The 27,458-nt window shown below is 39.6% G+C and overlaps 1 protein-coding gene across 5 annotated transcripts in view; it reads right to left on the bottom strand.

Annotated features, from left to right (window-relative positions):
* Positions 1-27,458, bottom strand: part of NLGN4X (neuroligin 4 X-linked) — a 336,841-nt gene that overhangs the window by 289,486 nt on the left and 19,897 nt on the right. The window contains exon 1 of one of the 5 annotated variants that reach the window (XM_073013894.1): positions 17,133-17,320. The exons of the other annotated variants lie outside the window; for them this stretch is intronic. The gene's annotated coding sequence lies outside the window, so the exon portion shown is untranslated. Of the gene's footprint in view, positions 1-17,132; positions 17,321-27,458 lie in introns of those variants that run through there. 5 annotated transcript variants of the gene reach the window in all.

The following is a 27,458-nucleotide window of genomic DNA, read 5'->3' as shown; positions in this document are numbered from 1 at the left end:
GCCAAGATTCTAAGTTCCCTGAGGACTCTACAGAAGCAGAAGCCACCATGCTTCCTGTACATCCTGCAGAACCATGAACCAATTAAACCCCTTTCCTTTATAAATTACCTAGCCTCAGGTATTTTCTTACAGCAATGCAAGAACAGACTAATACAACATTCAACATTCAAGTGTAATGCTGGGTATGAGAGTTGATTCTAGGTAACTAGCACTGAATGCATCTGTTCATTGTTTATAAATGTAGAAAGTAGTGGCAGAACTGTACTAAGAAACAAATGTCTCGGAGTTGCCATAAACTCCAGTTAAGCCACTCTCCACAGGACTTTGGAAAGCCTAAAGTACTGACAGTGCTTTTTTTTTTTATGTTAACTTTCATTTCTTGATGTTATTTTCAACGTATTACCCTTTAGTATCTTCCCTGGAGCAGAGTTATATCCACAGACAAGGTTATCAGTTCATTTCCACCGCCCTGCCCTGCTTTTTTCTTTAAGTAAAGTGAAGATAAAGTATTCTTTGGGGAAAAACAATATTGCATTCGGAGGCAGCAATACCTTGCTTCTCTCTCACTCTAAATGACAGCAACTCTAAGTCTCTGTGCTTAGGATGGAACTTAATTTTCAGTCTCCCTGGTATATCAGCCGCTATCAGAAATATGAGGGTAGGCCTGTGGGGAATGAGGATAGTTCAGGGCATCTGAAATTCTCTACCTCTTTTGACAAGTGTGTATGGATGTAAATAGATTTTAGCGGTGGTACAAAGAACCCTCAAGTGTTTCATGACTACTTTAGTAATCTATTACACTATAATTGTACCTATGCACACAGACATTCACACCATGGAACTAACATGAATACATAGATTTAAAAGTGATAGACTAAAAAGGAGTGAAACTATCTCTAAACATAGATTTAACTACTATGATTTTATGGTAATATCATTAATCTAATAAATAATTTTTGACTGTGTGTCTTAGTAGTCCTGTTTCCCACTGCTTATAAGAGAACATCTGAAACTGAGTAATTTATAAAGAAAAGGAATTTATTTCTTAAAGTTCTGGGGACTGAGAAGTCCAAGGTCAAGAGGCTGCATCTGGTGAGAAGGTTCTTGCTAATAGGTACTCTCTGCTGATTCCTGAGGTGGCCCACGTCATCACATAGCCAGAGGGCTCAGGGCTACCTCAGGTCTCTCTTCTTCTTAACCACTTAATCCTTTTACACATTAATCCATTAATCCTTGATCCAATCACCTCTTAAAGGCCCACCTCTTAATACTGCCACACTGAGAATTAAGTTTCAACATATGTTTTGGAGGGGATATTCAAACCACAGCAGTGGGGCACTGCATTAGATGGAGTGGTGATTACAATAACATAAGATATTTCCTGTATTCAGGGGAATTTTTAGTCTGGTTGAGAAGTAAGACATTTAAATTAACAAGAGAGGAAAGAGGGTTACAATGGAGGTACTCTTTTGGATACATGATTATAGAGGGGGAGCAGGTCATGGAAGGCTCCCTTGAGAAATGACCTTCAGGTGAATGCGGAATCATTAAGACATCCACTGCAGGGAGAAAAGTCAGGCAAGAGAGGAAGATAGCAATAACAGTGACATGGACGTCTACGGCTGAACACTGCTGGTATCAAAAGGTTCTGTGTCCTTCAACATGACTGAGACACAGGGTATGTAGACAGATGTCATGAATTGGGATAGAAAAGGGAACTTAGGGCCAAATCACCCAAGACCATTTCACTGGCCATCAGTCTTTGGTCACACACTTGATAATATTCCTAACATACCTTCCATCAAGTATACAATGTACAATCGGATTCCCAAAGGAGATGGAGCAAGGTGGAGGGAAAGAGACAAGGGAAGAAAGAAAACAAAGAAAAAAGCAGCCATCAGGGAGAAAAAAGGAAAACAAGAGTGTTGTCAAAGATGTTGAGGAAGGCATCCCAGGAAAGGTGTCAAGAGACAGAAAGATGTTGCAGAGGCCAGATGAGATGACCCCTGACATGCATCAATCATACAATCATAGCATCCTGAGGCTGAATAATGCACTGTCCCCAAAGCTGTCCACATCTTAATCCCCAGAGTCTGTGAATATGTGACCTTTCACGGCAAAGGGACTTTGCAGATGTGATTAAGTTAAGGATGCTGAGATGAAGAGATGGCCCTGGGTTAGCTGGGCGAGCCCAGTGGCATGACAAGGGCACTTATAAGAGGGAGGCAGGAGGGTCGGAGTCAGAGAGGGAGATGTGACCTGCCACAACAGCTAAGGAATGCGGGCAGGCTTCAAGGGGGAAAAAGACAAGGAGACAGATTCTGACACATCGATTGTAGCTCCACCAGGTCCATTTCAGAAAGTGGCCTCCAGAACCATGTTTATTAATGGGTGTTCTTCAAACCATTGTTTGTGATTATGTGTTACAGCTAAGAACATGAACATGTTGGGGAAGGAGTGGAAAGTAAGGAAAAACAAATGTGACTGCTCCCTCTGGAATCCTAGTTAAGAAGTATATAGCAGGGATGAAACACGGCTGCTAGAAAGTGTCCATTAGATGTGAACGACTGCATTTCCAAATACAGAAGACATCAGAAAGAAATCAATTGAAACAATTCTCTATAAGCATCTAGTGGAAAACATTTGTAGAAAAAAAGCATATACTATTAGAGCTGGAGTTTGCTTTCTAAGCCTTGAAAAGCCAAATCATTTTGAAATTTCTTTCCAAAGCAGTTTAACCTTTTAAACACCAAGAAAAGAAATACTGGACGGGCGTTGTGGCTCACGCCTGTAATCCCAACACTTTGGGAGGCTGAGGTGGGCAGATCATGAGATCAGGAGATCGAGACCATCCTGGCTAACACGGTGAAACTCCGTCTCTACTAAAAATACAAAAATTAGCCAGGCGTGTTAGTGGGCGCCTGTAGTCCCAGCTACTTGGGAGGCTGTGGCAGGAAATACGCATGAACCTGGGAGGCAGAGCTTACAGTGAGCCAAGATCACGCCACTGCACTCCAGCCTGGGTGACAGAGCAAGACTCTGTCTCAAAAAAAAAAAAAAAAAAAAAAAGGAAAGAAAGAAAAAAGAAAAATAAATACTGCAATTTCTTCCTGAGACATAAGATCAATGAACTGATCTTCAACTACACAAAAACAAGATGGCATTGCTGTTGAAGATCACGTCAAAGGTCCACTCGCTTTAAAGGATAATTAGATTAAATAGAATGTTTCCTAAAATCAGTAATGTTCTGGTTGGATAGTCAAGGAATCCCAACTCATGTGCTACTATTTTATCTCTTTTAATTATTTTCTCAGATGGTTGATGCCACATTATTTCAGAGAGTTGTTCTAAGACTTAACCATAGAAATGGTGATGATTTTAAAAACATCTGAAAACACTGAGCGTTAGCAAAATGTGCCCAGTATTCCAGTTGTACTTTAAGTAAAATGTTTAAACTATAACCTAATATTTCAAATATAAAATAGTAAGTGACAATTATTCACTCTCAGTTAATTAACTGATTTTTAAGCAAGTATCTGACTTAAACATTGAAAAAATACAACCCATGATATCTTATCAAAAGAATTAAATTAGTTGAGATTTTTAACTAATTATTATAAAAGGCTAAATGGAAATAGTAGTAATAAAAGCTATCAAAAAAACCACCTTTTATGAACTTTAAAATCTGTAGCTGGCAAATACTCCATTTCACAGTTTACCTTGATTAGAATCTTCAACTTTTGAAAGGTAAGAAATTAGTGAAGACACATATCACTGGACATAGTGTGCTGCTCTTTTCGTTTACCTCATGCCATTTGCTTATTACTGTGCCAGATTTTATTGGTTAACTCCTTCCCAGAACAGCATAATTTGAACAATCCAATCAATTGCCATTAAAAGGACAAGTGAAAGACTAAACATTCCCCAAGGAAGGTTTAAATTTTCCAAGTAATCGAGAAGAAAATATAGCAGCTAAAACAGTAGTCCATTTAGAAGACTTAATTACAGATAAGTCAATGCTAAATAACTTATATTTTTCTGTGCATATATATGAGATCAGAACAAATGCGGGGGGCGGGGAAATCTCTTACACTCAACATTCAATTGCTTCCAAGTTGCTATCTCCTATTAAAAAAAAAAAAATCCATAAGACATCACACTGGTTTTCTTCTCCACCCAGGTTTGCAAAACTCAAGAAGGAAAATGATACCTACTCATCCCCTGGTGAAAACAGAATGCTTCCTTTACCAAAACATGACTAACATAGCCCAGAACCCAAAATAACTTAGTCTTCCCATCCAATGTTAAAGCACCACAGGTTTTCCACAGAATGTGAAGGAACTCCACTCAAGAAGTTGGTGGGCTTTGGACCAACACGCAGGAGAGCATAGGCAAAGAACGGCGCCTTCTGAGAGCTGGACAAAACCAGCATTGCCCTGGGGCACTGCCTGCTCTTCTTAGCTGAGGGGATGGGCAAAAGGTTAGGGAACCCATTTGGACTGCTCAGCCAGGACTTAGACCTTAAGGCTACTGGTTTCCAGCGAGGGCTTGTTTCACTTCCCATGAAACTGCTGAGTTGAGAACACTGGCCTGCATCCAACACATATAAAGCATCTTCTACGTGGCCTGCACTGTGATACATACTTGGCAGCATGACATTTCCTTATTTATATTTTAAACTGTGTACAAAGAGGAACAGCACAAAAGTTCATGGACAGGAAAGAGTGACTGCTGTTCCAGGCCTTTGCACTGACCACAATTTACATGGATCATGTTACCTTCTACCTTGCTTTAGTCCTAACTGCTATTTCCCCATCACCCCATGTCACACTTAAATCTACCAAGACTTAGAAACACAATTGAAAATCATGTTTTCAGCAGGCACTGTGGAAATGGAAGTATAAAAGATATATTAAGAGAACGTTTTTCAGCAAAAGATCCTTAATCATCTGTGTCTAAAATATATTTAGTTAATATTTACTACAGGTCCACAGCATGCCAGGTGTGGCAGAGAACAACATGCCAGAGAAAGACAAAACAACTCCATTCCCCATTGATATTAATTATCCACTCCAAGGAAGCATACTGAGTCAGAATTACTTCTCTCAAAAATTCCCACGAAAAATAGAATCCAGGAACTCCCTGGTTTTAACTGTACAAAATGCACTTCATTAAAAAGTTTAGTGAAGCGGAATAAAAATCGCAATAATTGTTTGCACTTAATCAAGCGTTCCCTTCTTCTAGATCATGAAACAAATGGATTGGAGTGTGAAAAAAACAGTCAAGATGTTTCTCCAAGATCAATCTGTGCAATAATGAACCTTAGCCCTAAGAGAGATCAACCAGCAACCAGAATCCATCACTTGAGCAGCTAGAGGCCACCAATGAAAACCCATGTGAGCCAGCTGCAGCTTCTTGTGTTGTTGAAGGCCACTGAATCTTTCCCTGGTGCACATAAATTTTACATGTAAAATTCAAGGGTGTTCCCAGGCCCCATTCATCCATATACCCCAGATGACAGGCTTTAAACCTGCTCTGTGTTTAAGAGTTGTAGTGCATGCATTCATAGAATTTCTAATACAAAAGTATATGGACAAATACATGTATCAGAAACCACCACTTAATGAAAATGTTCCTTAAAAATCATATTAAAAGTCTTTGTTTTCGTCTTGACATTTTAACACTGCAAAAATACAGATACAAGACATAAAACTTACTCACCGATTGTGTCCTTGCGGATTCAGAATTGATGGTTTTTAATAAAAGCAGTGAACATATTAATAATTACTGTAAATTTGCCATCTAATTAAATCTTAGAAAAATCATAAGTTAACTGTATATCACCTTCATCAGTATTTTGTCTCTATAAAAATATATGAAAATCTGTTTTCTCTACAAATTTAAAGGAAATATCAACTCTAACTCCACCTTCTTTAGTCAGAGTGGCTTAAAAATTTCTTTTCAAATTTCTTAGTATAGAAAAATAATGTTTGCTATTCAAAGCCAGTAACCAAAGAAATAAGAATGGGGGAAAGAACGGCTTTCCGAACTATTTCAAAGGTTTGCTGCATTAAATACGTATTTGAGCGTATTCAAGCTAAAACTAACATAACTTTCAGCCCTGAAAGACTTCAGTCATTCTGTAGCGGTTCATCGTTGAAAGGAAGAAAATATATTCACACATCAATCGACGTACTAACGCACAGTAAATGCACGCACGCGTACGTACACGCACGCGCAGTACACGCACGTACGCTCACGTACACGCACGCGCCAGGAGGCACGCACGCGCCAGGAGGCACGCACGCGCCAGGAGGCACGCACGCGCCAGGAGGCACGCACGCGCCAGGAGGCAAGCACAGATTTCCGCACCTGATGCCCTACGCATCACCGGATGTGACGTCCCGCGTGGAGCCCCACAGGCAGGAAATGCCATTAGAAGAAGGTGGGCGAAGGTTCCTGGCGAAGTCTCCACTGAAGGAGCTTCTGAGAAATGCTGAGTTAAAACAGTCCTCGCCAAGGCCTTCTTTCCCTTCTTTCCTGTACTAAGCATTAGTCTTCCTACCCTCAGAGGCCAGTATGTCAGTGCCCACGGGAATCCTATCGCTCCAACATGTCCCTCTTTTTCTCTAGCAGATGTCATGGACCCACCTTGTAGGATTTTGGAGGGGAATGGTCCCTGGTGAAAGAGGAATCAGGAAATTAGTTTAGCAGAATGGGGAAACTGGGAAACTGTTGCCTCAGCATGAAAAGGTAATTGACATAAAATAATCTTTTACTCGAGGCAAAACAAAGAAACACAGGTGAGCTTTGGTTACATTTTTAAAAAATTAAGTCGGGGAAATTTTTGAATAAACAACAAAATATATTTATTTTTATTTGATCAATAACCTACAACGCCCTTCCCACTTCTTAATTTAGCAAATATTTATTAGTTTACTGCTATGGGACAGGCACTCTTGTGGCTAACAGAGAAAGAAAAGTTAACAAGAACCAGCGCCCATCTCCTGGTATTTCCATATATCCACTATAGTTTACACAAAAGGATTAGATATTGAAGTTTTGATAATTGTACACGTTTTTAAATGCCCATCGAGTACTAATTTTAAAAGCTAAATATTAAACTTTATTTTCCCCATGTCTGCACAACTCAGTTCGTCTCTTTTGATTTCCGAGCAGACAAAACACCCTGATCAACTCCTACATACACCAAAGCTAGATAGAGGAGAAATCTTTTTTAGCAATTACTCTTCAATTGATGAGCTTTCATCCCACTTTCTAAGTGGAAGGAGCATATCATAGAGATTGAGCGTGTATTTCAATCACAATTTACCCCATTGTCTGCCTTTGAAATCACCTTCAAGAATCATAGGTGTCTTTGTAATAACATTAAAATACTGTCCTTTTATTTCCCAGTCGTTGATTCCCTAACATCTGAAGGTTATACTGTAGTTGCTGCACCACACCGATTTGCATAACTACTCTAAGTCCTTTGAAATCACAAAATGTTTAATGTAAGATTCATTTGGGTAATATATGTTCAGAACTTAGTATCAACAATCTCAATGTTCGAACTTACAGGCCCCTAGAATTACCCTGATCATCAGAATCTTCAACACACTCACAGATTCAGTTCCATATAATACTGACTTTCCAATTTCCTAGTTCACCCCTTCATCCCTTGACTTAAAAATTATGTTTTCAGGAATGCCATGAAAGAAATTTTTCGTGATCATCAGTTTTGAATTGGACTAGGTCATACTGGCAATAAAATAAATTCTAACATAAGATCACTAAGACTATCCAGACTATCATGAAAATCCATTGCAAAGAATTCTTCTTAACAGGGATTACAAAATCAGAAAGTGTTCAGTCGACTGTATACAGAAAAATTGAATGAACTGGCCTAAATTGAAATTTTCAAGTATTAAATAAGCTTCACGAATTATTTGTACTTCTGAGCTAGCTGTGGTTCTTAATTTACATTCACACATTCTTCATAGTGAAAAGGAATGAATGCATGTCTCTGCAGTCTTTAAACATACCAAAAACCTAGTAATTGCAAACAACTAATTAGCAGCAGACCTGGATTACAGCATAGATGTCCTCACTATCAGGCTTATGGGTGTTTCCATGAAATCCTGCACCCCTCCTCAAGTACAACCGACGTCACTGAAGAGTCATGATACCTTCAGTTCTTACTGAGAATTTTAAGAATACTGGGAAAGGAAAAACCCTTTGTCACTTGTTTTTCATCCAGCCAACTGATTCTTGGTGTACAATGTAGGAAATTCCAACCTAGGATCACCATTCAGCAAAGACCCCTCCAAATTATCAGGAAAACGCACTCCAAAGCATTCCCCCTTAAGAGAAAATGCAGCCACCAATTAAGCAAAAGCAGTAGCTGACTCTTGCAGAGACATGCTGATAATGCCCAGTGGTTTCAAATGTAGATTGAACCTAAATGCATATGGTAAAACAATAAAAAAAAGTCCTAGGTTCAGAAGTTCTCATTTCTTTCTCATGATTGTGCACTTTATATAATGTTACCTTTGGGTTTCATAAAGTGAGTCTATCATATTATAAGCTTTGAGTCGTCTATAGCGCTGAGCCTGATGCCAGACCTGTTACTACTGCTTCTCCTTGGAACTAGGACAGTCTGATTATATTAAACTGAATGTTCTTTGCACTGCAGCCACTGAAATGATTACAACCAAAACTGCACTGGGTTCCTGTTCCAAAGGCTGTAGGTGTGAGAGAAAAGACAAATATTTCTCAGACTTCAGGCCTTGATTATTTATTAAGACTTGTCCAGGTTGAAAAAAAAGAAAATGGAAAAAAGAAGAAAGTTGAATGATTCAGGAGTCAACCATAATGTATCATTATTGATTATTTAGCTGTATATGCTGATGAAAAATGATGTGTACCTTTATTCGTTTTACCTTTGATAAGACAAATAAATCTATACTAGATAAAAATAGCAAACAGCTGATCAATCATTTTTCCAAATATGATTTTCTTCCAATTTGTATGTTAATGATCAAATGGGGGAGGTGGAACAGTATTAATCTTTCTTTATAAATTACAAATTATCTTTGAAAAACAAAAGCTGGTATTTGTTTATGGCAGGAAATATGGAGAGATGTTTAAAAATCAACTTTTTTTGGAAACAAGAGTTCCATAAAGGACATGACCTTGACAATCTTCTAGAATCAAGGAAAAATACTGAAGTTTTATTCTATAAAGAGAAAACCATGGATAGGAAAATTATCTGGCAATCATTAAAGAGATACTCAAATGGCCTTTGTGGTCTAAATTTTGACAAAAGTTTGGAAGCTACAACATCAAATTAATAAGAAAATTTGTCAGTAACCAATATTTAAGCAAATTGTAAAGACTTCAGATTTGCAGCTGAACCATGAAAAGACACAGCCATTTACTTGAAATGTATGAAAGCATCAGATGAACCTTTCTAAAATTTGAATTTGTGGGGAAGGGTCCAGATTTTCAATTGTGAAGTATCTCCACTAACATGGCCTCACAGCTGTATATCACAAAAGTATTCTACCCATATCTTTTCCTTGGGCTCTGCTCTATTTCTAATGTCCAGACAGTGAGAAAGATCTCATGGTCTGAGTGTCCCCTCTGCCTGTACTAGTAGCACCTGTCTGATATTTTGAACCCCCCCACTCTGCAGGGGCTACAAACAAAAAGGGTAAAATGAGATGCGGGGGCCATTCAGATGGCCCAAGATGGACTTTTTGATCATTGCAAATGTTTACTCTAGAAGAAAATGGACTTCTAGTGAGCAGTGCAGCCAAGGGTGAATTTCTGAGAAGTTTACATACAGTGAGTCAGAGAGCTGACCTTCATTTGTGTTTTTCTACTTTATGAGATGTACCCCAAACTGTGGCCATGAGGAGGAACAGACAATTATTTAAAAATCCCAAATTTCCAAGCATGTCACATTGGACACTCCAAATGAGCTAGAAACCACTGCTTTCTACTTTTGTTTGTTTCAAAAATTTTTTTTTTAAAGTAAAAAGTTTTCACCACCAAAGTAATCCGAAAGCACTGCTAGACTTGGTTTAACTAGGCTGAAAAAATGCATCAATGAAATAAGTCAGAAGAGGTTAATGATTACCAATAATTATTTTTTCAAAATTATTCGTCAACTCATGCAACACAGGATGGGTAGAATTTCAGTAAGGAGGGAAAGGAAATGTTGCACACAGGCAGACAGAATAGCATAAATCAAAGGCTGGAGGTAGGAAGGCACCAGGCTTGGGATTGCCTGGGTGCAGTAAGGGACTAGAAAAGAAGCTCAGATGCTCTAAAGGGCTTGATCCAAAGTGAAGTGTGTGCTGGGCACAGTGGCTCACGCCTGTAATCCCAGCACTTTTGGAGGCCAAACCAGGTGGATCACTTGATGTCAGGAGTTTGAGACCAGCCTGGTCAACATGGTGAAACTTTGCCTCTACCAAAAATACAAAAATTAGCTGAGTGGGCAGGGCATGGTGGCTCACACCTGTAATCTCAGCACTTTGGGAGGCAAAAGAAGGCAGATCACCTGAGGTCAGGAGTTCAAGACCAGCCTGGCCAACATGGTAAAACCTCGTCCCTACTAAAAATACAAAAACTAGCTGAGCGTTGTGATGGGTACCTGTAATCTCAGCTACTTGGGAGGCTGAGGCAGGAGAATCACTTGAACCTGGGAGGCAGAGGTTGCAGTGAGCTGAAATTATGCCACTGCAGTACGGCCTGGATGAAAGAGTGAGACTCCATCTCAAAAAAAAAAAAAAAAGAAGTGTGTATGTACTTCAGAAAAGCCAATTAACCAGTAAGACTGACTGATATGGCATTTTTCAGCATTCTGAAGTTTCCTCTGAATTTTCTGTTGGAATATTTTAATTCTGGATCAGGCACTTTCAGCAATAGTGATGAGTTCCCATTCATGCTCGTACAATGGGACTCTCATCCCGTGCATCCCCTACCCCTTATCTAGAAAGTTTGGGCATTCCTTAGACATCACCAGGCACTGAGCGTTTCATAGACATTGTTTTCATCCAATTTTTTGTTTTGTTTTGTTTTGTTTTGAGACAGGGTCTCGCTTCGTTGGCCAGGCTGGAGTACAGTGGAGCAATCACAGCTCACTACAGTCTCAAACTCCTGAGTTCAAGTGATCCTCCCACCTCAGCCTCCCAAGTAGCTGGGACTACAGGTGTGCATCACCATGTCTGGCTAATTTTTAAATTTTTTGTAGAGATGAAGTCTCACTGTGTGGCCCAGGCTGGTCTCGAACTCCTGAACCCAAGTGATTCTCCCTCCTCAGCCTCCTAACGTGTTGGGATTACAGGCGTGAGCCACTGTGCCTGGCCTCAATTACTTCTTATAATGTGACAGGTTAGGTATTTTATTACCCATGTTTGACAGCAAAGAAAGAGGAAGATATTAAAAGGTAATGAATAAACTATCTACCTAAGTTCATGCTGTGGCGTGTGCTTCCATCCTGCAGCCTAAAGATCCTTCTTGGATGCCTCTTCCAACAGACACCCTGGCGTCCTGGTAGGCCCAGGGGTTACAAGGAGAGCATGCAAACAGAATGAAGGGGCCTGCATAACAGCAGCACAGGTTTCCCATGTGGCCAATGATCTGGAACTGCCCCTCCCTTGTGGATCTGTTTCCCCTTAGAAAAATCAGGTGGTGAGAATGGACCTACAGCCCACCCAGCCATGACTCACCTGGGCTGTCCTCCAGGCAGACCCCAACTCCATCACCTTCCTTCCCAATCTTGCATCTAAGCTCTGATCAGATAGGAACAGTCAGGCTCAAGGAAAGATGAGGTTTTTAGGGTTACAATGAATGACAGTGAGCCTCCCAGGCAGCCCTCTGGTCTGAACTCCAGGTTCAGGGTTTTGAACAACTGCCCGAGCCCACAGCCTGGCCACACAGTGGTTCTCCAGTCCAACGTTGCAGTCCAGAACACAGTCATTGACTGCCATGCTGGACTCGCCAGTAACTATTCCTATACTTACCATTGCCTCGTCCTTCTGAGATGGTGCCTTTAAAAATGCCTCCCTGGAAACCTACTTGATTTTTTTTTCCATCTCAGCACACTGTTCCCTATTTTTAAAAAAAGAGAAAAAAGAAAAAAAAAAAAAAGAAAAACATACCACTCTCCATCAGTAAAAGTGATGATATTGTTTCAGAACCAATGTGACATTCCTTATGAGCTTTCTTATGAGTAGTTACAAGAACTAGCTGGTCATGACATGAAGTAATTCTTAACTTGTTCCCTAATAAGTCAAGGAACTAGTCTAGTGGGAGCACCTACACACATGCATGGCTTCATGTGGAATCTCTATGCAACCATTTTAGCACACACATGCAATTTGAGAATACAAAATCAATGAAGACTCCTTGAGGCCTCCAATGGGCAACTCATAATCTGGTTGGCATTCATCTGGGTGGCATTAAAGTTTTGTTGGAGATCATCAACTCAGTGTATTTTTCTATTAGATATAACTTGTTTAATAAAAGAAATCTGCAAAATGTGTGAAAAGAACCAATCAATAATTTAGAAATCACTTATTTGCAAGAACTAATCCTCACCCTGCAGAGATGGTTTGCTGTGGCAGAAGGTCAGAACACCACTGCCATTGACTCTACTGCAAGAAAACTTATCACAAAATCAGCTGGGTGTGGCGGCATGTGTCTATAGTCCCAGCGGACTCAGGAGGCTGAGATGGGAGGATCACTTGAGCCTGGGAGGTTGAGGCTGCAGTAAGCTATGATCGCACCACTGCACTCCAGCCTGGGCGACAGAGCAAGACCCTGTCTCCAAAAGATATATGTATATATTAGGTTGGTGCAAACGTAATTGCGGTTTTTGCCTTACATTCAAGGGTATAAACCGTAATTATGTTTGCATCAACTGAATAGGTATATCATCTCCACTGGATCAGTTATCATCTCAGGACTGTTTGGAGTTTTTCTTGCCATCTCACCCAGAATGCTCTGTTTATAGGATGAGTCTCATGCGACACTTCTCATTTTACTTTTAAGCAAGAACCATTGATAAGTAACACCTGCAAGATATCTAACAGAGTACTACGTGGCTTTTCACACTCAGGATTTTGCATCTATAGGAAAGACGATAAGGGAAGAAGAGAAGATGTCACTCAATACCCTTCTGGGCTTACTTCCACGCTTGAAAAAATATTAATACAAAGTAGATAAGGCCTTTGGGTTTCACAGCTAATGAGCCAGCACATTATTAAATTGCAGGAAGACAAGATCATATTTTAACTATGTTTTTGATTTCTCATAACACCTAGCACATTTTGTTATTAATAGGTGTTATCATAAATATTGTTGATGAAACTGTATTTGTAAAAATGACTTTATATTTAACAACAATCATAATTACATTCATCTTCACTGACCCTTCTACAGCCAAGGGTAGGAGTTATTATGACATCTTATTCTACATTGGGAAAAAATTGATATCCATGTGTTAAGTCTTAACGCAGCTCACTGAAGCAGGGAGTAAGACCTATCTTGACTCCAAAGACCATGCATTTTTTCAAACTATCAAGCTACCTCTTCATCCAAACAATTCTAATAATAGTAATAATAATAGTTTTTTTTTATTTTATTTTTATTTTACTTTAAGTTCCAGGATACATGTCCAGAATGTGCAGGTTGCTTACATAGGCAAACGTGTGCCATGGTGGTTTGCTGCACCTATCAACCCATCACCTAGGTATTAAGCTCCACGTGCATTAGCTGTTTGTCCGAATAATAAGTTATAATAGCTAATATGTACATAGTGGGTCAGCAACTAACTTGCTGAATTCTTTACATATACTAACTCTTAATTGTCTCCAAAAACATATAAGGTATATGTGAGCTTTATCCCCATTAGTTGAGAACACTAATGCAGGGACATATTAGCTAACTTGCCCAACACCACAGAGCTGTAAAAGTGGAGGCAGAACTCAAGCTGCATTGTTTGGCTTTCACCCACCATGGGACAATGGCTCGGTGGGGGATCGAGACCATCATTTTTCTCCCACATCCCGCAATCTCCGCACTGTGGGGATCTATAGCTGAAACAGTTTTCATCAGTGACAAAAATTACCAGTGGGAAAAAAATGAAGTTTTGTGATATTAGCGCCAAAGACAGTCCCATTGTGCATACAGTAAATGCTCAATTAATATTAGCTCTTGAAATTGTATTATTAAGACTGTGAAATTGCCTATATATTTATTTTCCTTGATCATACCTTTGTTCACACCCACCAATCAGTGTTAAATTTACTGTTATCAAGTTAATGATGTATGTGTATTTCAGAAAATTTTTACAATAATTAGTGTGCACTGTATCTGACTGGCTGTACTTTTTGTGATAGAGTAAAAATTATTATTATTATTTTACTTATTTATTTACTTTGGAGACAGACCTTGCTGTTTTACCCAGGCTAGAATACAATGGCACGATCATAGCTAGCTGTAATCTCAAATTCCTAGGCTCAAGTGATCCCGCTGCCTCAGCCTCCCAAGTACCTGGGACTACAGGTGGATGCCTCTAAACCTGGCTAATTTTTAAAGTAATCTTTATAGAGATAGGATGTCACTGTGTTGCCTAGGCTGGTCTCGAACTCTGGGCTCAAGCAAATCTTCTGTATTAGCCTACCGGAGTGCTGAGATTAATAATAGTCATGAGCCACTGCCCCCAGCCTATTATTATTATATTAGGTTTGAGGTTTTATTTGTTTCTTGGTTTGCTTGGTTTTGTTTACAGGTTTGTTTAGATACACAAGTGAGGCGGTGAAACTAATTGTATCTGTGTGTGCGTCCCCTATTTTCAAATGTGATATTGCTAAAATCTGATGGAACAAAATATTCCCATTGAAAGTGTTTCGCCAGGTGCGGTGGCTCATGCCTGTAATCTCAGCATTTTGGGAGGCTGAGGCAGGTGGATCACAAGGTCAGGAGATCGAGACCATCCTGGCTAAAATGGTGAAACCCTGTCTCTACTAAAAATACAAAAAATTAGCCAGGCGTGGTGGCGGACGCCTGTAGTCCCAGCTGCTCTGGAGGCTGAGGCAGGAGAATGGCATGAACCCGGGAGGCGGAGCTTGCAGCGAGCAGAGACGGTGCCACTGTACTCCAGCCTGGGCAACAGAGTGAGACTCTGTCTCAAAAAAAAAAAAAAAAAGAATGTTTCATGTGTAGTCATCTACCTGGTGAGTCTCCCTGAAAAGAACTCTGTTCATCCATCCTAGTTCTGCCTAGGAAGAGTAGGAGGAGTGTGTTCACAGTTGCTGCCCTCGGTGTCAAGAATGTGTCCATGCATCCTGCAGGCCTCAGTCACTACCGCTCCTCTTATGAGTCCCTGGTCACTATCCTCCATGCAGACTCAACTATCTTTCCTGCAGTCCATGGTTATGTATTTCCTAACTAGGTTTGCCTCTTCATAAAGGAAAACCCTTCCTGGGGGTACTCACAACACAGCATTCTTCCTGGCTTCTCTTTTGTTGTTGGTGGAAATCCCAAGGATTGAGGAGGGAGGGAAAGGCAGGGGCTTTTTATCACTCCCATAGGTGATGCCATTTGGGTGCAAGGCAGAATGCAGACCGTTAACACTCTCTGTTCAAATAATCACTTCAGGTCTGGCTCGGTGGCTCACGCCTGTAATCCCAGCACTTTGGGAGGCCGAGGGGGGTCAGATCACCTGAGGTCAGGAGTTCGAGACCAGCGTGACCAACAGGGAGAAACCCCGTCTCTACTAAAAATACAAAATTAGCCGGGTGTGGTGGTGCACGCCTGTAATCCCAGCTATTTGGGAGGCTGAGGCAGGAGAATCGTTTGAACCCAGGAGGTGGAGGCTGTGGTTAGCCGAGATCAGGCCATTGCCCTCCAGCCTGGGCAACAACAGCGAAACTCCGTCCTAAAAAAAAAATCATCATCATCATCACTTCTTCATGTTTCCCCTTGGTTCTCAGTGACGTGATTCACTCTCGCAAAAGTTATTTCATTTATTTAGAGCTCAGTTATAAGCCATTGTCATGTAGCTGATACAGTATTTCAAAGGTTAAAGAATAAATTATCTAGATTAAAATTCTTCTGGGCTTTACTCCAGAATTTGGACAAGATAACCTATTACAGAAGGCCACAAGGCAGAACGAGATCCTGTATCAAAAAATGCAATTTCATATTAATATGAAGATGACCAGCCATTTGTACTCAAATTTATCTGTTGCCTAGACTGGAGTGCAATGGTGCAACCTTGGATGACTGCAGCCTCAACCTCCTCAGCTCAAGCAATCCTCCCACCTCAGCCTCCTGAATAGCTGGGACTACAGGCATGCACCACCATGCTCAACTTTTTTTTTTTTTTTTTTTGTATTTTTTATAGAGACGGAGTCTCACTATGTTGCCCCAGTTGCTCTTGAACTCCTGGAAGCAAGCGATTGGCTCCTGCTGGGCCTCCCAAAGTGCTGGGATTACAGGCATGAGCCAATGTGCCTGGCTAGAATTGCATTTTATAATCTAAGTTGTCATATAAAAACTACAACCTATGGTATTCATATCATTTGTAATAATTTACATTCTACTTAATAAATAAGTTTTTGATCACTATCTAAAAGCATGTTTTAAAAACACTAATTATACGGGGGGATAGATTTTCTCGATAGTCAACATGAATTAAAGCAGAAAGGTGCTAATTAAACTAACAGTTATGGGACCAGGCGTGGTGGCTCATGCCTGTAATCTTAGCACTTTGGGAGGCTGAAGAGGGAGGATTCCTTCAGCTCAGGAGTTTAAGACCAGCCTGGGCAACATGACAAAACTCTGTCTCTACAAAAAATACAAAAATTAGCCAGGTGTGGTGGTGCATGCCTGTAGTCCCAGCTACTCCGGAGGCTAAGGTGGGAGGATTGCTTGAGTCCAGGAGCAGAGGCTGCAGTGAGCTCTGGTTACGCCACTGCACTCCACCCTGGGTAACAGAATGAAGCCCCGTCTCAAAAAAACAAACAAACAAAAAATAACAACATTATGGAGCATTCATATCACTTTAAAGAAAGCTTAGCATAAAGAGAATACATTAGTCAAAACATACACACCTTTGGAGGAATATCAGATGTGGAAACTAAGAAGGTTATCATCCACACTATAATGATGTTTCAAATAAGCCTCTCCATGTAAGTTCATCATTACAACTAAAGATATGGGGGTTCAGAGAGAGACATATAGCGATTCCAACTCGCCCTGAGTAGTCAGTCAAGAAGAAACCTAGGACATAAGATATAACGATATAAATATTTTCATCAAGATGGCATTGATAGAACTCTGACTTTTCATTTGATGCTAACATTATCCCTTTGTATCAACATAAATTACAATACAGATTGTCTAGAAACCCTAAGTCATGTCATTGTACAAAAGTTTGCTGAACGTGGACCATGAATGTGCTGTGAGGACAGGGAAGGGATCCTAAAGATGAATGCCACCTGATCCCTCTCCTCAAGGTCTTTCAGGGAGCGCATCATTAAGGCAAGTACTTATAAATTGCATGAGCTCCTATACTGGTGATACAAGAATAGACAGTGTTGTGCTCAGAAGAGGCAGCATCTCAGAAAAAGCTTCAGAAGATGTCCTCAAAGATGACCTTGAAAGAGGAGAGAGAGAAGAAGCATCTTTCTCAGAGTGGGGCCCATGAAAAGCAAGAGGTGAAAACTGTAGCCGACCCCCAAGTGACCTCAAGAGGTCTGGACTATGACGCTAGCCAAGGTTCTGACAACACTGATGACTAATATGAACATGTAGGCCTACACAAACACACACAAAAACAGGAAAATAAAAAGCTATTTTTAAAACCTGAGGATATCTCAGAGGGATTTTTAAGTTAAAAAGAAGTAACCCTAGGATGGACCATTATTTATTGAATTTTCTTTTGAGTCCCAGTGATCCCCTAAATTTCTAAGCTAAAAAGTAGGAGGACAAATTTAATTTTGGTAGATTTCTTGATTAACTACAACAATATGGCATGCTTAGCTGAGAAAAGAATTTACCTGCAGGATTTAGTGTGGTCATTCTGGATATTTCCAGATGTGAGTATGAATGTTCAAATGAACATAAATGACCTTGATTTATACCCTAAGTTATCTCAACAAAATTTTATGTCCTTTCCTCAAACAGAGCAATCTTTCAAACTGTGTTTTTTTTTAAGTCGCAAATTTAATAAATCATCTGATTTTTTGTCTTGGATTTGCTCCCATTTCTTAACACAACATTCATTTTACTTAATTTTTAGCATTATGAAATCAAGAAAATATTAATGAATAAAAAATTTCTGTTTAGAATTTTAGAAGAATAAGTTTAAAAATAGAGGATTGATTTTGCACAATTCTGCTCCTCCCAAATCATCCCACAATTCTGATAAACTCTCAAGAAATTAGTTTATTGACCACACTGCTAGTTTTGACCCAAATCTTTATAAGAAATTTAAAAAGCACATAGACTTATCCATCCAGTGAGCAGTAGAAGTAAGCAACACTGTACAGCAGATTTATAGCTTTAGTGTTAGAATGTAAATGATTAAACTTCAAAATCCTGAACTTTCTTAGACTGCATCACTCTCAATCTTCCAGGCACAGACCAGAATGAGAAATTTGACAAAAATTTTCTATGACATCATCTTTAATGAAATACAGGCTAAAAAATGTAAAAACTCTAGGGACATTAATACAGATGAGGAAGATTTCTTTTAAGATAGCCATTTAGAAATAAATCACATGCATGTACTGAGTGACCCAAACATTTTTGGTAAATCGTGCTAATTTAGAAATACCAAAGTGAACAATCAAGGAAGATCCATGTTCCCTTAGGTGAGAGAGGAACCTTCCTCTACAGTGGGTTGATTATACAATGAAAGACGGCCTTCCCTCAGAGTCTCTCTGGCTTGACTGCATGTCCCAGAAAACTGTGATAGCTGACTTAACACCTGTTTTTACCAGACAACATTTGATTTTCTCATTCATCCAGTGAAAATCTACAGTCTTACAACTACTCATTTCTTTAATAAATACCCAGTGAGTGCTGATCTATTCCAGATTCATGCAATACACATGTTTACAGAATGCGGAGAAAAATTCACTAACTCCCTGGATCCTCCACACATATCCATAATAAGACAAAGAATAAAAAAGCCTTCAAGATCAGGTGAGCTCAGAGAAGAAAGTAAATAATGGGTTGAATAAGAACACAACCGAGGGTGGAAACCACTTTAAATGGGAACAGGACAGGGTGTTCTGGCCAAAGGAAGTGGCACACAAAAATGTCCTAACACTGTACCCGCTCAGTTAGATCACAAAACCGAAAGAGGACTGGGACAGCAGTGCAGTGAGAAGAGGATGGCCTGGGATGAAGCTGGAGAAGTGAGTAAGAGGCTTACTGTATAAAAGTGGAATAGGTCAGTGAAAGGAATTTGGGGTTCATTCTCAGTGTCATGAGAAACAGTCCTTTGTAAAACATTTTAGACTATGAAGGAGAAAGACAAGGATGGGCCAAAGATAAGTAATGTCAGGGCTGCCTTCAACACTTTCTATATACCTGTTTTAAAGTGTTTTATACGCTTAATTTACTTCTTTTTTTTTTTGACAAGCATCTGATAATACTGCATCTAATAATACTAATAATACTGACCTTCACCTACCTCTGAACTCTCTCCCTTTTCTTAACTGGACAACTCCACCCATAACTGCAACCTTGTATGGTTATTCATTGTCTTGGCCTCTCTCCAATAGTTTGCAAGGTTCTATCAGTATCATCCTTCCAATGCCTCTGCAGAGCCTCATGCCTTCCCCATTTCCTCAATCTCTACCACAGTTGAATCTATAAGTAGATCTCAACTTGCATTACTGACGTTCTGTCTTCTATCACTACCTCTACTATCATGAAACTGATATTCCTTAAATAATTCTGCAAAAGTCCTAATATGATTGCCCCATTGCCTACAGAATAATATCTATAAGGCTTACCATCGAGTTGCACCACCTGAAATGATCTGATTTCAATTTCATCACCCAAACTCAAACTCAACATGCCCTTGAGACAACACTCAACACAACACACCCTATTCCTCAACACCTGCTGTACCTATGTATTTGTTCACACTTTCTCCTTTGTCCTTACGACAAAATTCTATGCAGCTCGTGAGCCACCTCCTTTGGAAGAGCTTCTGGTGATAGTCTAGCTTCCAAGATGGCCAATTGACACCTGCTATTAACACCTTCCTGCAATCCTTATCCACATGGTGCCAGATTTGATTTGAACAACCAATAGCATGTAGCAAAAGTGACAAGGTGTCACCTCCAAATCAAGTGCCAAAGTGACAAGGTGTCACTTCCAAGATCAAGTTCTAAGAGTGTGTGGCTTTCATCTTAGACTCCCTTTCAGCCTCCCTCTTTCTCTCCTCACTTTCAGAAAAGCCAGCTGTTAATGTCACATGTCTAGCCCTAGGGAGAAGCCCACATGGCCAAGAACTGAAGCCTCCTGCCAAGTAACACGTAAGTGAGATTCTCCAACACCCTCATAAAACTGCAAGCCCTGTCTACAACTTGACCGCAACATCATGAGAGACCCTAAACTAGAACTGGCCAGCTACACTGCTCCTGAATCCCTGATGTATAGAAATGCATGAGATGATAAATGCTTGCAGTTTTAACCTAAGGTTTAGAGGAACTTTTTATGCAGCAATAGATAACCAATGCAGTGTCCAAAATGACACAAATGGAAAACAAGATTCTGTGCTGCCAAGGTCTGTGTTTTTACTCACTTATGGAATGTGTGATGTGCATGCTTTGTAATATAGGTATTTTCATTTATCATTTTGTCTTCCTTACTGAGAGTCTGCTCTCCCTGGGATCAGAGGTTGAATCTTATCCGTGTTTCTATCACTGATGGTATCTGGCGTGATGACCTTCTCAAAGTAAGATGGCAGTACATAGTTATCGAATGTATAAACGAAGAAGGAAGAAAAGATGTTGTATGCATGGTTTCTCAGTTTTTAAAGGAAGAATAGCTGCATGCAGTCTGGAATTACCAGATCTTCGTTTGAGAAGCCATATACCTGTGGATCCCTGAAGTGACAAACAATCTGCTGCCTTCACGTTGCTGTAGTGTTTTGAATTATGAGCCAAGCATTTGGAGGCCATAGGGAAATAAATAATGCCCAGCATATCAATGAGTTTTTATGGTTGTTGTTATTAATCTTTAAGTCCCTCACAGTCCATAGCACATGGTAGATGCCCAATAAATATGCATTGGCTTGAATTGACTGGGAAACTGAAAACATAAAGATAACGTATAAATCAGTAGAGCACAACTGCATGACAAAAAGCAAATGATGAGACCCAGAGCTGTGGATGCCGGCCTCTGAACAGGAAAGAATAAAACAGAACGTTGAGCTCAAAACTCAAGCAGGTCATGTGTGCACACATAACCTAGAAATACCCTAAGGCAGTAGTTCTAAAAGGGTAATCCCAAAACCAGTAAAGGCAACTTCAACTGGGGAGTTATGGGTCCCATCTCAGATCTGCTGACTCAGAAACTCCTGGGATGGGTCCCAGCAATTTGCCTTTAACGAGCCCTCTAGGAGACAATGATGCTTATGTTTGAGAAACACTACACTGGACTATCTGCTTCAAAAGCAATGAAGACATTGGGTTTAGCAACTCCTTTCAGTAACAATGTACCGAAGACTCATTCTGAGAAATTCAGCAATAAAATGGATGGGAATTAACCCCAGAACCCATGGATTTGTGGATGCAGCAATCAGGCAAACTGGGAAACAATGAGCCAATTCTTACCATTACAACGCATCACTGAGGGTTTGCAGCAGGAGCCCAAACTCTATCCCTTTTACCACTCAAAGATGTCACCCTGCAACACGATCATCCCACAATGTATTCATCTCTACAACCATTTCTTTCGTTATTTCTACCTCCTCCCAACTTGCAGTTCTCTCATCATTGGGAAGACTTTTCATGAACCCTGACAGCATCCCCATTCCTACAAATTCTCATATTATCCTAGCCCCATGATTACAATCATGGTGTCAGATGCATTTAGGCTATTGCTTGAGAAGTGTCTTTATCCTCCAGCAGAGCATACACTCCAGGAGGGAGCTGGTGTCTGTTCCTCACCTACCCTCACTGGGCAGCCCAGTGCCTGCCAGGCAACAGGCACTCAGTGATCAGTGTACTAACAGCACAGCTAAGTTTCAAAAAGTTCTGACATTCACATCAAATGTGAGGTTAAAGAGGGTTGCATTAATCCAATTTCTAAAGGTTAAGAAAGATCTCTTCCCAGATAAGAAAAGAGAAGTCATGAATAACAAAACTGTATGTCCATACAAGAGCTGGGAAAGATGTAGTGTTTGATCATTTGCTTAATGGTTTATAATGCATGAGTTTGAAGTTGAAAATACACGGGAGAAACCCAATGTTGCAGTTCCTATTTCCTGAGAGTCAGACATAGAATAAAGTGAAAGCAAAAACTGAACACTATGAAGTGTACTCCCCACCACCAAGTTTAATTTCAGTGCAATTTCAATTGTCTACCATAAATGACACACCGTGCTTTTAGGATACCACCTGACTTCTGAGGATCTAGATGTCTTGCAGTGTGTAAATACTTGTGAATGGGTCTGAAATTACACCATTTCTACTAGTAATCCCCCTCTTGCCAATTCACATCCAACACTTAACCAGGTCGCGATGAAGTTTATTTAGAAAACACACAGAGCATCTCACATCCCTAATCATGGTTTAAAATGAGACAGTCTTAATTATAATGATGATTGTTCTCAAATCACATAGCTTAGAAAGGCCCTGGAGATAGGTCCAATCACACATTGTACAGTTGAGGGAAGGGAAACCCCACTGTTGATCTTCAGACACCTGCAATGAAATATGGGTCCCCCACTCCACAATGTGTTGATGCAGTGGCATGGAGCAGTGGAGTCTCTAAAATCCTCATGACTATGGGAACATGATTCCGGAAGACAAGTGTGGCTGGGTGAGGAGTCTGTCCTTCAAACCCAGCTCTGCCCCAAGCTGGCTGTATAACTTCGGGCCCATCCATTATGTACCACATGGGCTATGAGTGATATGTTCATTAATTTGCTTATTATATGTTCATTAATGTGATCATTGTTACACAATGTATACGTACATCCAGTCGTTACTGGACACTTGCCATATATACAGTTTTGCCATATATGCAGTTTTTGTCAAATAAATATTTTCAAATGAAAAAAATGGATTTAAATAAAGAACTCTGTGCCTTGGTGTATGAGTTTCCTAGAGTTACTGTCAAAAAGGATCACAAGCCTTACATCTCAGGAAACAGGAATATGCCCTCTCAAAGTTCTGAAGTCTAGAAGTTCAAAATCATGATGTTGGCCATGCTCCCTCTGAGGGTTCTTGGTGAGGATGCTTTCCTGTCTCTTCTAAATTCAGGGGGTTGCCAGCAATCCTTGGGATTCCCTTTTTTGTAGTTGCATCATGCCAACCTCTGCTTCCGCCATGAGATGGCCATCTTCACCTTGTGAGTGTCTGTGTGTTCTCATGGTGGTTTCAACACCAGTTATATAGAATGAGGGCCACTTGAATCACCTCATTGTAATTACATCTGCAAAGACCTTATTTCAAAATAAGATCACAATCTGAGGTACTGGGCGTTAGGATTTCAATATATCTTCTCGGGGAATGCAATTCGATCCATAACACAGCTCAATCCATAACAGCAAACCAGATTTTATTTGTAAAATTAGAGGGTAAGAATCAAGGTATTTTAGGTTCAATCACTAAAATGTCAAACCTGGAACAAAGTAGAACAACAAAATTGCACTAGATTCTCTCTCTCTCTCTCTCTCTCTCACACACACACACACACACACACACACATATTTAGAACTGGGAATTGAGAAAATGCAACCTTTGGATGGATGGGTGGATGCGTTTACTTTCAAACAGACATTTTCTCATCATACGAAAATGACCTTGCTGTTTCTACACATTTGCATCACATTTGATGAATGAGGTCAGAATATGCTCTCTCTGCACTGCACATATTCAAAATTACATCCACCATAAATGTGGAGCACAACTGCAACCAAACTGTATTTGGGAGCAATTTGCATACATACATCAAACACTGTGTGCAATAATACATAATAAATTAACTTTTTCTTTTATCCTATAATTGACTGGAGTCTAATTTATTGACCTATTTCCTTGTAGAGCAAAAACTTCTTGTAAACCCAACCCGTTACTCAGTTGGAATATTTTAACCACGGCATCGACATCTCAAAAATGTAACCAAATTTTTAAAAATGTACCCAAGAAGAAGTAAAAGACTTATGTTTATGAGTAGCTTAATGAAAATAATACAGATTCCTTGTATCGAATATAAATATTAAATAAATGTATATGGGAAAAGAACAGGATTCACTGCATTATACAATTTTATAGAATGAAAATCTTCTTAACTAGATGGTGCATATCTCCCAGACTTTTAGAAATTTCATATGGAGTGGAAGTTGGCACTTCAAACGAAATGAGGTTTATTGCTATTTTATTAACATTGGAATAAAAATAACTGGTTTTGCATATACCCTTTTATTATAAAAGGTGTAAAATGTGCCCATTTATTATCAAAATTTAAAACGATAATACAAAATAACCTATTATGAGGTCATTTATAACAAATGTTATACTGCATTCTTTGGGGTTGGTGACATTAATTCTGAATCTCTGAGGTTAATAATACATCTTTTTAAAACACATTTTCCACCTAAATTCATCTCATATTCACTCCTAGAATATTAAAAGTTCCTATTTTGTTGGAGAATCTAATTTTAATCAATCAATGTAACAGTTCAGAAAATATAACACCATTTTCAATGAGTCTTAAATTTAATTTTCTGTGCAGCACATTTCTGGTGTTCCCACTGATGTTAATAAGTTCTAATAACTGACAGCTCTCATCAATGTGTTCGTATCTGTGGAACAGTAAATCTCATTCTTCACATCAAATGTTCAAATACTCTCTTCCCATCTACTGAGCTTTCATTTGGAACATAATTTTGCCCAATTTTAGATAAGCTAGCTGCATTTCGTTCTGCACTTTGTTCTATCAGATACTTATCAGGGATTTTCTTTTTCTTTATTTCCTGTCTTTGTTTTCTCGTAAGCTCTCACTTATATAAATCAATGCCACCTCCTTTTGGATAGCGTGCGTTATACTGACTGTCCCCAAATGTCAATCCGATTCTCATTACAACTGATAGAATTCATAAAGTCTATTCTAGTTATGAAAAACATCTTCCAGAATAATGTGCTTACTATCTCTTAGTGCACACTTTGCCCAGTTTTCCTTATCTGGTTATGCCCAGCGTACACGTCAGGGCTACTAGAATCCAAAAACCAGTGAAATTCCCCATGTAAAACTTGGAATAAGTACACCTCATTTCATAACAGAAGTTTTTAACTGGGATGGATTTTACTCCCAAGGGAATATCTGAGAATGTCTGGAGACATTTGTGGATGTCAAATTCAAAAAATAATAGAGGTTGATGAGGATGCAGAGATAAAGGAACTCATACACACTGTTGATGGGAAAGTAAATTAGTATAAGTTCTATGGAAAACAATACGGAGAGTCCTCAAAGAACTAAAAATAGAACTACTATCTTATCTAGCAATTCCACTGCCGGGTATCTACCCAAATCAAAAGAAATCACTGTCAAAAGGATACCTGGCATGCATATGTTTAACACAGCAGTATTCACAATAGCAAAGATATGGAATCCAGCTAGGCATCCATCGATGGATAAATGAATAAAGAAAATGTGGTATATATGCATAATGAAATATTATTCAGCCATAAAATGAACGAAACTGTCTTTTGCAGGAGCATGAATGGAACTGGAGGCCATTATCTTAAGTGAAACAACTCGAAAACAGAAAGTCAAAAACAATATGTCCTCACTCCTAAGTGGGAGCTAAATAATGTGTACACATGGACATAGAGAGTGGAATAATAGACAATGGAGAATCAAAAAGATGGGAGGGTGGTAGGATGATGAGGAATGAGAAATTACTCAACGGATACAATGCATGTTATTCGGGTGGTGGTTACACTAAAAACCCAGATTTCATCACTATGCAATATATCCATGTAATAAACAGCACTTGTGCCCCTTAAATTTATACACGCTTTTTTTAAAACAGGGATGTGTATACGACGGGCACCTAGAAGCTTGAGTCCAGCAATTCCATTCAGCATCATACAAGGCACAGGACAGCCACCACAACAAAGAATTATCCACTCTCAATGTTAAGAGCACCAAAGTTAGTAAATCTTGTTTTGTAAGAGACATGTATCCTTGTAAAATATCTGAGTAAATCAAGTCACATTTTAAATTACACAGAATTTAATAGTTTGTAAAATTTTCTAGTGCATCCTTGTGTAACAGGTTCCAATGATCTTCTACTAATAATACCACCATCCCAGACACTCGTTTAGAAGTCTGGATTTATATCATGCACACACACACACCCACAGATACACACACATACACACACAACTCTTCTTAAAATGACGCATACTTACATTAGCATAAGAATGATAGCCCACTATTTTTCACTGTATAGATTAGATGAGTTTGGTTTTCTTTAGTCATATTTTTCCTGTTTTTTAGAGACAGGATCGCTCTGTCACCCAGGCTGGAGTGCAGCAGCACTATCAGAGTTCACTGCAGCCTCCAACTCCTCGGCTCAAGCCATCCTCCTGTCTCAGCCTCTCCAGTAGCTGGGATTACAAGAGTGAGCCACCACATCTGGCTACTTTTTTTCTGTAGAAATGGGGTCTCACTATGTTGTCCAAGCTGGTCTTGAACTGCTGGCCTCAGGCAATCCTCCCTCTTTGGCCTCTCTTTAGCCTCTATCATTCAAAATATCATATGCAATGTTGAGTTCAATAGAACTAATAATTTTAGTTAACTGTGGGTTGGCAAAGAGGAAAAAATTGCATTTGATTCTTTGTGTGTGCGTGTGCAACCGTGTGCGCATGTGTGTGTGTGTATGTGTAATGGTGCAACAAAAGCTACCTTCTGACCTCCCTTTATCTTTGCTTCTCATCAGATCTGTATCTCTGCCAGGTACCAGATAATATGAGGCTGAGGTGAGAAGATTGCTTGAGCCCAGAAGTTCAAGACTGCATCAAGCTATGATTGCATCACTGCACTCCAGCATGGGCAACAAAGCGAGACCCTGCCTTCAAAATAAAACCTCATTAAAAATAGATAAAAATGAGACATACTGAGTCCAAAGAGCTGTCACATAGTTGGCCAAATTTACCCAGCATCATTCCTTCTGGGTAGAA

This window comes from Chlorocebus sabaeus, chromosome X (genome assembly GCF_047675955.1).
Source record: "Chlorocebus sabaeus isolate Y175 chromosome X, mChlSab1.0.hap1, whole genome shotgun sequence".
Classification (NCBI taxonomy): domain Eukaryota; kingdom Metazoa; phylum Chordata; class Mammalia; order Primates; family Cercopithecidae; genus Chlorocebus; species Chlorocebus sabaeus.
This window is presented reverse-complemented; position numbering and strand designations above follow the sequence as displayed.